This window comes from Numenius arquata, chromosome 9 (genome assembly GCF_964106895.1).
Source record: "Numenius arquata chromosome 9, bNumArq3.hap1.1, whole genome shotgun sequence".
NCBI lineage: Eukaryota > Metazoa > Chordata > Aves > Charadriiformes > Scolopacidae > Numenius > Numenius arquata.
This window is the reverse complement of record NC_133584.1, coordinates 36,915,973-36,928,065: the sequence shown is the minus strand read 5'-3', so window position 1 is coordinate 36,928,065 and position 12,093 is coordinate 36,915,973. Positions and strand designations below refer to the sequence as shown.

Genomic DNA, 12,093 nt, shown 5'->3' with positions numbered 1-12,093 from the left:
ACCTATTTCATATATGTTTTGTACAGCCCGTGTAGGATACAGAATGGTGCTTCAGGCAATGAAACCGCTTATTCATGTTGGCAGCTCTCTGAAAGCTTTCCCCTCCGGAATCTCGCCACCACCACTGCTCTATTTTTACTGCACGCTAAAAGCAAAATACACTTCTGGTTCTTTCATGAACCAATTTTTTAAATGTCCAAAGACAATTGCAGTGGTTGGAGGCTATTTTTCCACATTGTTTTTATCTCCCTGGAATAAAAGTCCTCTACACAGATGTGTCATCTCTGAAGTAAACAGCAGCAAAGGGACTTTTCATTTAAATAGACCTGTTACTCTGGGCCAGGGAAGCAAAATGGCCTCACACATGGTGGAGGAACAGAGGAAGGATAAAAATAAATAAACCAGATTTGGTTAACATCCTGCTCCCATGTTAATGACTGACAGCTTAGGCTGGAACTTGGTAGGGGTCTCGGCAGAGCAATGCTGCTGTCAGGAGGGACGTGTCAGAGCTGCTGATGGCTGATTAGGGACCCTTCATCAGTTCAGCCCAAAACCCAGCCCTGCTCCTCTGCTCTGCAAAATAACCTCCCAGGGCATTGGGTGAATAAGCTTTTAGAAGGCAAAGCCTGAAAAATAGATACAGAGAGAAATAAGAAAGTGAGAAAAGGAGCAGCAAGGAAAAACAAAGAGGGTAGCGGGGTGGAAACCCCCTTAACTTCACTGCTAAGCTCCTTCACTCGTGCAATTGGCAATCACTGATGGTCCCTGTCACTGTAGGTTCAGAGACGGTCACCTCCTCCCAAGGCCATACATCTCTCCTTCGGAGGCAGCACAGCACCAAAGGATGTAAAGCGCTCACCCCGAGACGACCTTTTTTCATACACTGTAAACGCTGGTTAAAACCTGGCAATACCCCCGTGTTCCCACCAAGTGCACCGCTCAGGACTCAAATCTGCATTTCAACAGCTCCTTAAATGTATATTTTAAGACACAAAGTCGATCCCCGCAAATGCTTAGAAAACTGAACTGTTCTACGTGCAACCGATGCCCGCGTTGCTGCATGGTTTGAGCCTGACGTGTTTTGTGAAATCAAGAAGCATTCAGTCTGCACAACTGGAAACTCACGATAGCTCTGCAACTGCCCAACTAGTGTTTAAGATTCGAATACCTTATCTAAATGAGCTCCGCGCTGAATTTAGAAGGAACGAGGCAATTAAGCAGTGGACTTCAAAAAATGAGAGAAAAACCTTTGAAAGCAACATTAGTGGTCCCTTCCTGTACCTTAATGCAACCACTTAGTGGTGATAGAATAAGAAATCAATACAAAGAAGTACCAAAGGATGTTATTTTTGTTCTGCAAGGCATGGCCAGGCTCACAGCCCGCTTCTGCTTGCCTCAAAGGCAGATGATGGTGGTTCTGAAAGGGCAGAAGGAAGGATAGGGAAGTCAGAGGTTCCAGGAACCTGCTAAGGAAAAGCAGAGGATCGAGTATGGCCTCAAAGTCCTCCAGAGGCTTCAGAATTACTCGGGAACCTGATAGAATCATAGAATCGTCTAAGCTGGAAGAGACCCTTGGGATCATCAAGTCCAACCATCAATAAAGGCTGCAAAACCAGAGGACGGAGCTACAGCCATTTAAGCTGTCACGACAAGTGGTCTGACACCACTGTTGGCTCTGAAAATGGCTTATGCCATGCCCAATTTTTACCTATAAGCAAGCAGAGGCAGCAGCAGCAGCCCATGCATTAGCAGGGCCATGATCTACGCTGAAACACGGTGCCCTGCTGTGACTACCTGTATTATTATTACCTTTTCTCCTCATTTTCACCTGAGCAGACAAGGCTTGCTGATTGCAGTGCTCCTTACCGACTTGCTTAGTTCCAACTCTTCCGGAAAGCACTACTGAGGAGAAGGATCTGGGAGTCCTGGTGGATAGCAAACTTTCCAGGAGCTAGCAATGTGCCCCCGTGGCCAAGAGGGCCAGTCGGATCCTGGGCTGCGTAGGGAAGAGTGTGGCCAGTAGGTGGAGGGAGGTCATTCTCCCCCTCTACTCTGCACTGGTGAGGCCACCACCGGAATACTGCGTCCAGTTCTGGGCTCCCCAGTTCAAGAGAGACAGGGAACTACTGGAGAGAGTCCAACGTAGGGCAACTAAGATGATTAAGGGATTGGAGCATCTCCCTGATGAGGAAAGGCTGAGAGAGCTGGGGCTCTTTAGCCTGGAGAAGAGAAGGCTGAGGGGAGACCTTATCTATGTTTACAAGTACCTAAAGGGTGGGTTGAAGGATGATGGTGCCGGACTCTTTTCAGTGGTTCCCAGTGACAGGACAAGGGGCAACGGGCACAAGCTGGAACATGGGAAGTTCCATTCAAATATGAGGAAGAACTTCTTTCCGGTGAGGGTGACAGAGCCCTGGCACAGGCTGCCCAGGGAGGTCGTGGAGTCCCCTTCTCTGGAGATCTTCAAGACCTGCTTGGATGCAGTCCTGAGTGATGTGCTATAGGAAATCCTGCTTTAGCCGGGGAGTTGGACTGGATGATCTTTAGAGGTCCCTTCCAACTCTGACAATTCCATGATTCTGTGACTGTCTCCACCTCTATACAATGGGGCTGCCACCCTGTATCTTGCTGGGGTTCCCTGGTGTTTTCCTCTAACCCTTACACTGCATTTCAACCTCTTGCCGCAGGTGATGGGGACACCCACCCAAGATTTCCCAGCCCATGGTCGAGTCCGGTGGCTGGGCCCGGGCAAGCCCAGCCACCTCTGCTGTAGCCAGAGCAAAGGAGAGGCTGCAGAGACGGCCATGGTGTAAGCTGGCACACAAGTCAGAATTGAATAAAATATGAAAAAACTTGCTCCAAGCTTTTGCAAGAGGCTTTTCTGCTTAGGCCTGTTAAGCAGGCAGAGAAAAATCTGCAGGCCTGCTGGACTAGCACCTGATTTTCTGTCATTATATCACCTATGTTAATAAAAAAAGAAAATTTTGAACGACATCACAAGCGCAGGTATTTTCCCCGTTAACGAGACTCCATGCATGAAACAAGCAAAGCTCACAAGACTAACGTAAAGCTTCACAACACGCCAAAAGGCCACTGTCCCCGAGTGAACCGAGAGACAAATACACGACGCAAGGGATAAATGTGTGACCCTAACTTAGGACAAACAGCTGGGAGCTTGCACCAGTCCACAGGGTCTGTGACCAGCAAAGAGCAACCTGGCCATGCCAGTATCACAGAATGATACGGGGTTGGAAGGGACCTCTGGAGATCATCTAACCAACCCCCCTGCCAAAACAGGTCCACCTAGAGCAGGTTGCACAGGAACGTGTCCAGGTGGGTTTTGAGTGTCTCCAGAGAAGGAGACTCCACCATCTGCCTGGGCAGCCTGTTCCAGGGCTCTGCCACCCTCAACGTAAAAAAGTTCCTCGTCATGTTTAGATGGAACTTCTTCTATTCAAGTTTGTGCCCATTTCCTCTTGTCCTGTCCCTGAGCACCACTGAAAAAAGACCGGCCGCAGAGAGAAACGAACCACCACACCCCCATCAGACATTCACCATGCGCATCTGCTACCCTGCAATCCCAGAAGCATATACATAAAAATGTAAGCACAACTAACAATCATTGTGCCCTTCCAAGCCACATGCAGATTCCTGGGCCTCTACCAACACTGTCCTGCAGCCACCACGTGAGGTCCTGCTCAAGAGCACGCTAGCAGCCACGGGAACCAACTCAACGCGGAGATGCTTTCCGCTAAGCACATGTGCTGTGCGCCCAAACCAGCATGCCACCTGAACTTCAGCACGCAAAAAAGTTTCTCGAGTTTCTTTTTCTAAAGGGCAGGGCGATGTTAAACATTAGAGGATGCCATCCTCTTAACCGGTTAAAGGTTTAATTACTGTTATTTAAGTCAAAGGTTCTCCCTACTGCTTGGCAAGGAGATGATTCTCAAAATGATTCAAAACATCAGCATTTTTTTAAAAGCCACCTGGGAGCAGGAGATAATCCTTCAGGAAAAGTTTAACAGAAGGTTTCTGATTAAATTACGTGCATAGCAAGAGCACATCTGAGAGCACCTTAATAAAGATTAAGGCATAAAGATTTATAGTTTCCTGAGTCTTCATCATCTTGAGTGAAACCCAACCTGAGGACAAAGGACCAGCACAAGAACTAGACCCCTACATTGACAATTGATAAAGTAGTGGCAAACGTACAGGTAGATTTCTTTTGCTCATTTCTAAGAGCTTCAAGACCTGATTTCAAGACCTTTCATCTATAAACCACAGCTTTAACTTAGCAGAGGCAGAGGAGCTCCTCCACCAAGCTGTGGTCTGCTCCAAACCCGCAACCGTACGGCATCTAAGGGAAGAAGGCATTTTCCCGTAACTAGCACTTGCTAGGGGCTCCTTATCCAGCAAGAGCAGAGCAGAAACACTGCCTTAATCCGAAATGCTTCCCAGCAAGTTTGTAACAGCATCAGTTAAGGGAGGGGAAAAAAAAAAAAGAAAAAAAAAAGAAAAAAAAAAAGAAAAAAGAAAATAAGAGCAAAACAGGCAGCAAGGCAAACTTCCATGCTTATGAATTAATTAGCTAAACATATGTCCTAAAATCGTAAGATACTTCGAGGTGTATTTGGTGTAATATGTTAAACCACATTATTCTGCAAGTTAACACTTGTTAGTTTTCGTCTAGCACTGGTAACATCCTTAAGAACTGTGACACCAATAGAAGCACCGCCTCAAAAGCTGGAGTGTTACCTGAAATCAAGACTACATCCTTTCTAAATCAAGCCTAGAGAGCCTGAACTTGCGCACAGGGAGAAAGCAATTACCCTCCAGTCACAGCAGAGGCAGCCGGCAAGAAGAGCAGCAGTTTTCTCAAGGTCACAGAGGTAGAGGAGCGCTTCCAAGCGATAACAGAAGAGGAACGGTCACTTCGTTCAAATCGCTGACCCCGTGTTCTCAAAGGGTAGAGTTATGTAGGCATCAAAGAGCAGGGCAGAATTTGAAAATGCAGGGGAAAAAAAAAAAGGTTCGTTCCACATTTGTTGTAGCTTTGCACAAACAAGTTTTATCTCGTGTAAACGTTAGTGCAACTCAGCGTATTTAGCCATCACCCAAAGCACCTCACTTGGCAGGCAAACACTGGGTATGAAGCTTTGACATGGGGATCAATTAAATCCAGACAACTTCAGCACAAATACAAATTCACAGAAGGTTTTTGTATTTCTACCTGCTCAGTATACCGTTGGTCATCAACAAAGCTCTCATTAATGATGCACAACCTCTACAGCTGATAATGCTTTAATAAGGGCAGGTAAAACACCCAGATGCAATGGGATGCTGAGACCAACTCTTAAGTTGCAGCACTGAGCTCAGCACAAGTAGCATGATTCATCTGTGCTTGGAGAAGTGACAATTACACTTAGCAGCAAGCATCTGTAAAATCTTTACACCTGGTAAGGGCATTTATTAGACTGCCATTGTGCTTTCTAAATGCTTGACGCCTTGTGTTTCGTATGAGTCAACCATTTCATCGAGGAAATTAAATAATTCTTCAACGCATCGAACACAGCAGGAAAGCATTTACCAACCGCATACTTTGGACAAGTTTGCTCTTGTGCTCTTATTTACCCTGTAAGATAATGCGTCCTAAATGCCAAAACACAAATAGAGAAACCAAGGCAATACATTTTAGGAGATTAATTTCATTAAAGAGATCTAGGGAGAGCCACTGCGTACACAGTCCACAGCAACTCTACAAGTTATCTCCATAGTAAGATTGGAGGCAGCATTTATTTTATTTGTCAACTAAAAGAAAAAATCAATCCAGGTCGCTGTTTGCAATACCTTTATAAAACAGAGATATAACTGCTGTTCTGTGTGGGCACAGGGAACAGTCTTTGGTGCCCTCGAAAACCCAGATATAAACTACTTTTACCAAATCAGCACTTAGGAACTCCAGGGATGGCAGCCTAGGCAGTGCCCTCTTAACTGTGTTGCTGCAATACCGAATTTAAACAGCCTTAGGAAAGGCCACAGCAAAACGATTTGTACTGGAAATAAGTTTTTTTAACAGACTAACTTCTATGTAATTCACTGATTATCCTTTTCATTTCTCCTTGTGTGTCTTCCATCTAAGGGAAAAAGCATTTCCAGTGCTAGCGTGCACAAACCACGTGGACTGCAGGAATCTTTGGCATTTTCAACACATTTAAGAATCACAAAATGAATTAGTGACTATATTGCATATGACAAAACAGCTACAGACTACAAGGATTATTGTCAGTTTTGTGAAGTGTTTGGATGCACACGAAGAAGTGTGCTCTGACCGGGCATGCAGTGAGCATCAATTTCTTAAGCCTATTATATCATCAAACAGCTTGCAAAAGCATATGTTGCACCCTGGAAGAAGATCATTTTGTACATTGTAAAAACAGGAAAACAAAAGCATTACGGCAAAGACCTGAGGTCAACAGCCCCAAAAGTATTCCTGTGTTTAAACAGTTTTATACGGCTCACCCCTCTAGGACTCACTTCAGACACAGCAATGAAAGAAGGTAAAGAAAGAGGACTGAGATTCAGAGGACAAAATGAGCAAGTTGTTCAGTTACTCCAGGGAGGTTACAACAAACAGCACCATCACCTATACAATGCCTTCACAACCTATACGAAGAGCTGCCAAACCTAAGCGGAGCTTTAGCAGCTCTGAACAGGCCACTGAGTTTGCCTGTGACCCACCTCAAGACAGCATGGGAGGAAAAAACTGCCAAGAAATAATAGGTAGAGGTATTCGTGGCTCTGCTCCTCAGCACTGAAAGAGCATCCCTGCCTCTGTTCAAAGTTAGAGAACAAACCCTCAGCGTCTGCAATAAAACAAAACATGCCACTAAGAGCCCATTTGATCCAAAAGGCTTTCCCAGTCCAAAGGAGCCTCTCCAGCATGACCCATCCCAGGAGACGACTCTGCACACAGGATCATAGAGTCATAGAATGGTTTGGGTTGGAAGGGACCTTAAAGATCATCGAGTTCCAACCCCCCTGCCATGGGCAGGGACACCTCCACTAGACCAGGTTGCTCAAAGCTCCATCCAGCCTGGTCTTGAACACCTCCAGGGATGGGGCATCCACAGCTTCCCTGGGCAACCTGTTCCAGTGCCTCACCACCCTCACAGGAAAGAATCTCTTCCTGATATCCAATCTAAATCTACCCTCTTCTAGTTTGAAGCCACTACCCCTCGTCCTATCACTACGTGCCCTTGGAAAACGTCCCTCTCCAGCTTTCTTGTAGGCCCCTTTCAGACACTAGAAAGCTGCTACAGGGTCTCCCTGGAGATGGAGCCTCCTGGGATGGGAGCTCTGGCTTCTTGCTGCCATGGCCAGGCTGCAAGCAGGGATGCTGCCTACCCCATCTCCTGTGCCGGCGGCAAGGTGACACCCGAAATGCCACCGAGCCCACCCTCCCACCCGACCACTGCCCCGCACCACCACACAACAGGAGCAAGGATGAACGCTCCTTGGTGACATCCTTTTAGCGCTAGCTCCAAGAAGGCCAGAGGGGACAGCAAGGACACACGGGCTCGATGCTATTTTAAGATGGGACTGTATGCAATTGCTGCTTCTCTCCCTGAGGTCTGTCTCGGGTGGGATGCAGACGGCGTTAACTGGGATTCTCGCTTCGTCGCCACGGAGCGAGGACTGCTGAGACCACTAGAAGACAGGCAGAGGACAGGTATTTTAACCTTGTAGGCACCACCACCTTGCTCCATAGGGGTGTTTGTTTTTTTCTGAGCTCAGCAGAAACAGAAGCTTTTGATGTTGCAATGTTTGCTGCCCCAAAAATGAGGAAGGCAAAGGAATGAGGTCAGCTCAGTACTTGAGAGTATTTAACCAATTACCAACTGACTCCCACTTCCAAGGAACATGCTTCCCAAGGGGCAGCTCTCGGCGCCGGGCTTTCCATCTGCAGCTGCTGGACCTGAGCACCAGGTCAGCCTGAAATCCTAAAAAATTCCAAAAGTTGGAATCTTCAAACGTATTTTCAAAAATCTGCTCCTAGTGAGTCACAAAAGAACGAGCAACTAAAGGTGCTTCCCAGAAGTCTGACGGATTTACAGTATTATTTCCAGTTTACATTTTTTTGTTCCATTCATCATATCTTCTCTAAGTTAACTCCTCTTGTAAGCAACACAAAATGAAGGTCAGCAGGGAAAGAAGAGATTAGACCAGAGAATTCAAAATATTTTACTTCAACTCTGGCTGTACTGAAGGCAAGGAATGCAACAAGAGGAATTCTTGCTGAGAAATACAGAGACAACATCAACTTACTAAAAATACTGCAGTAAGAGACCGGTCAGACAGCACATAAACTAAGTGTCCTTAATGATGCTATACTTAACGTACCAAACACGCACGAGTTTTAGTTAAAGATACTTCATTTGATCAGCTGCTGGTATGTAAAAGATACTAAACCACACAAAGCACGACTGCTTTTTAAAAAGCAGAGTGAGGCAAACAGACCGATGGCCAGACTCTTCCCCACCTTGAAAGACAAAGCTCCGTGGCATATTAATCTCACTGCCGCGCTCTCCGGTTGCATGTGAATGCTGAAGTAGAGGAGACCTAAGTTTTAGATCACTTATGATAAATTCACTTAGCTGCTTACGGATAACAAACACAAAGAAATCCCTTAAGGGCTTCCAGCACGGGTTACACAGGTAACGTGCACCTTGTAAGACATCCAGTAAAATCCAGCAAAATTCTAGCATGTCTTTTCCCGCCCTTGACCCACGTCAGTCAGCTGGCAAGAGAGTCTTCGAGGGCAAACCCGCTCTTAACTTCAGGGGACTCGGCACAGTGGCTCCTTTCAGCTGCTCCTCGGCTGGTGTACAGCTGGAAAGGCATCTCCAACCAGCTGACCCCGGCCACCTCCAGCCACCACAGGTTTTGAAGGGAAATCCTCGCCCTGTTGGTGGCCCCTCCAGCTCCCCCCGGGGCAGAGCACATGCCTTGGCTACTCTGAAAACAGATCACGTGGAGCGCACCCCAACTACATGAATTCTTCTGTAAGAAACTCCAGCTTTGGTGGCTAAACGGCATCAGATGATGAAGGGTGCCACGGGCTTGCTCTCCCTGACGCAGGCTCAACTTCTGTCAGCCGCAGTGAGGACACACCAGTATTTATCTCTAGCCACAGAGTTTTCTAACAGCAGGGAAAAATCCCAAGGCCGTAACTGGGCTGAAGGAATGAGGATGACTTAGACTGGAATATCAGAGTTATAACAGTGTTATTCACAAGTTCATATTGAAAATAAGTAAACCCCCTCCCTCTACGCCAGCAGCTTAATGCCGATGCAACAACGCCCTTAGCCCCCATCAACAAAAACCTGGCAGCTGCAAATCCCTCCATCCAGCCAGGGCCACCGGCGAGAATTTAAGCCGAACGCTAAGGGGCAGACCGGCAGCTGCCGGGTTCTGGTGGAGAGCTGCTCTTGCAGAGATAAGCTCACCCTGGAAGCAACCAAAACTCCGGCAAGAGGCTGTGCGGCTGCCGGAGCCGCCGGCACGCTTGCCTTCCTCTGGTGTCAGCTGCAGGGTGTGTTTCCATTTACACACAGCGGTTTCGGAGACTTCCTGATCGGAAGCATCCAAACTGCGGCCATGCCCCTGCCTTGTTTTCCCCCCTTCCATCGCTAGCAGACGGCTGAGCTCTTTGCTGGTGGGTTTTGTTTTGTTTTTTTCCTAAATCCCACAGCACCGGACATTACCCAAAGCGCTGGGAATACAAATCAGCCGTACGGGTCACTGCCGGAGGGAGGAACGCCTCTCGTCATCTGCCAGGAGCCCTTCTTGCTGAGCAAGCCAAGGTGCTCCCATTCCTGCCCAGGTCTGCAAAACTGGCCTTTTGTCTGCAGATTCAGAGCGCGGCTCGGCGTGCCGGAAAGCTCTCCGGAGTGGGATCCTCAGCTGCTGCATCCCTGGGAAACAGGGAGAGGGTGGGGGGGCGGGGGAGGGGGGTGAGGACAGAAAAGCAGCCAGCGCTGGCAGGGGAGGAGAAAAGACTTAAATCGCCCAAGACCATACTCCGCATAATCCCGAGCGGTGCCAGCTTCTAATGCTGCCGATGCCCGAGGGCTTGCAGGAGATGGAAGAGGTAAAAGCAAAGTCGTAAAGTTCTTAAGAAAGTCCCTGCATGCCCATCTGACACACTGACACGTTCCTATCGCGTGATGGGTTCCTACTTATTTCCTAACGCTTGTACTCTTTTAAACACTCTAGATTTTAAAACGGGTAGGCGTGTTTGAGGAGCCACCACCCCACATCTCCACGGTGGCCCCTCTAGCCTGGTGCCACAGAGGGACCCGGCAGCCGCCCACCAGCGGCCCCATTTCGGAACCAGTAAGGCGGCCAGGGCTGGTGAGCGGGGTTACGGGCTCCGGGAAGAAGAAAGAAAAGAAGAAGAAGCAGAAGTCTTCCCTCCCCAGCCCGTCCTCCCGCTGCCCGGGCCCCGCATCCCCGCGACCGGCGGGGGCTCGGCTCATCCCGCCCGGGGGGGGACCCGCACCCACACCGCGGGCTGGAGGGGGGGGAAGGGAGGGGGAGGGAAACAACGGGTCCGGGCTTTTTTGTGTGTGCGTTTGGAGCCGTAGCAGCAGCGCTCAGCCCTCCCCGGGGCGGCAGCGCACGGCCCCGGGCCGTTTCCTCGCTGCTGAACGCAGCCGGAGGGGGGTAGGGGGGGTGTCCCCCCGCCTCCCCTTCCTGCCCGTGCTATTTCTCCCGCCAGGGCGGAAGGAGCCGCCGCCGCCGCCACCCCGGGGCGGGGGGGGGGGATGCAGTAGCCATGGCAATGCGAGATTGCATCATGCTCTCCACCAACTGCACCGGGGAAAAGACGCTCCCGGCAATAACCCCGGCCCTTCCACCGCCCCGTCCCGTCCCGTCCCATCCTCTCCTTCCCCCGGCCCGCCCGACCGACCGACCCTCGAGCGCCCAGCCCGCCTTCCGCTCCAACGCCGCCCCACTTGTTGCGCGCCCACCGCAGCCCCCATCCGGTACCGGTACCCGCCCCCCACCCCCCACCCTCTCCGCCGCCGCCGGGTCCGGGCGGCCGTGCCGCATCCCGCCGCCAGGCGGGGAGTCCCGGCGCTGCCCTCCCGCCCGGGGGACGCGGCCCTACCTGGCGGTGGCGGTGGCGGTGGCGGCGGGGTCGGCGGGCGGGCACCGGCCGGCTCTGTCACGCTGCGGCGGCGGCGGCGCCGCGGGGGCGGGGCCGTGGGCGGGCGCGGGGCGGGGGCGGGGGGGGCGGGGGGCGCCCCGTCCCGCCCTCCCCCCCGCAGGCGGCCGTGGGCTGACCGTGACGTCAGAGTGGTGCGGGGGGCTCACGGGTGGCGCGGGGGGGGGGGGCGTTATGATGTCACGGCCGGCGAGGGCCAATCCGGAGGCGGAGGAAGGTTCGGGAGCGGGGAGGGGGCGAGGGGGGGGGTGCCCGTCCCACGGGTGGGGGCGCCCATCGCGGGGGGGGGGGGGGTTAAACGCTTCGTTACGGGAGGGGTGTCCGGGCCGGGGGGGGGATGGGGGGGGAGGCCCCAGCGAAAAACAATATGGGATGGTGTAATTAAAGACCTGTCTTAATGAGATGAGCCGCCGGCCCGCATTAAAGGCCGTGGGAAGTTGGTCCGTTGGCTGCGTCCGGGGTGAGGGGCTTTGCCGTGTTGTCACCGTGCTGGGTATCAGCCGGGGGGGCAGTAACTACCTCGCAGTGTAACTCGGTGATGCAATAACACCCCCGGGGCGGGGGGGGGGCGCGGTGTAATCCCGACGGGCGCGCTGAGCCCGTCCCGGCAGTGTCGGATGTCCCAGGAAGGACTACTGAGGAGAAGGATCTGGGGGTCCTGGTGGATAGCAAACGTTCCATGAGCCAGCAATGTGCCCTTGCGGCCAAGAGGGCCCGTGGGATCCTGGGCTGCGTAGGGAAGAGTGTGGCCAGTAGGTGGAGGGAGGTCATTCTCCCCCTCTACTCTGCACTGGTGAGGCCACAACTGGAATAGTGTGTCCAGTTCTGGGCTCCCCAGTTCAAGAGAGACAGGGAACTACTGG

General features: G+C 51.1%; 1 protein-coding gene across 2 annotated transcripts in view; it reads right to left on the bottom strand.

The window, feature by feature from the left end:
* ELOVL5 (ELOVL fatty acid elongase 5) overlaps window positions 1–11,250 on the bottom strand; it is a 39,640-nt gene extending 28,390 nt beyond the window's left edge. The window contains exons 1-2 of one of the 2 annotated variants that reach the window (XM_074153231.1): window positions 9,456–9,604; window positions 5,749–5,755 (exon numbers count right to left, since the gene is read on the bottom strand). The gene's annotated coding sequence lies outside the window, so the exon portion shown is untranslated. Of the gene's footprint in view, window positions 1–5,748; window positions 5,756–9,455; window positions 9,605–11,173 lie in introns of those variants that run through there. The other variant, XM_074153232.1, reaches the window with a different exon arrangement.
* Window positions 11,251–12,093: the final 843 nt, after the last annotated feature.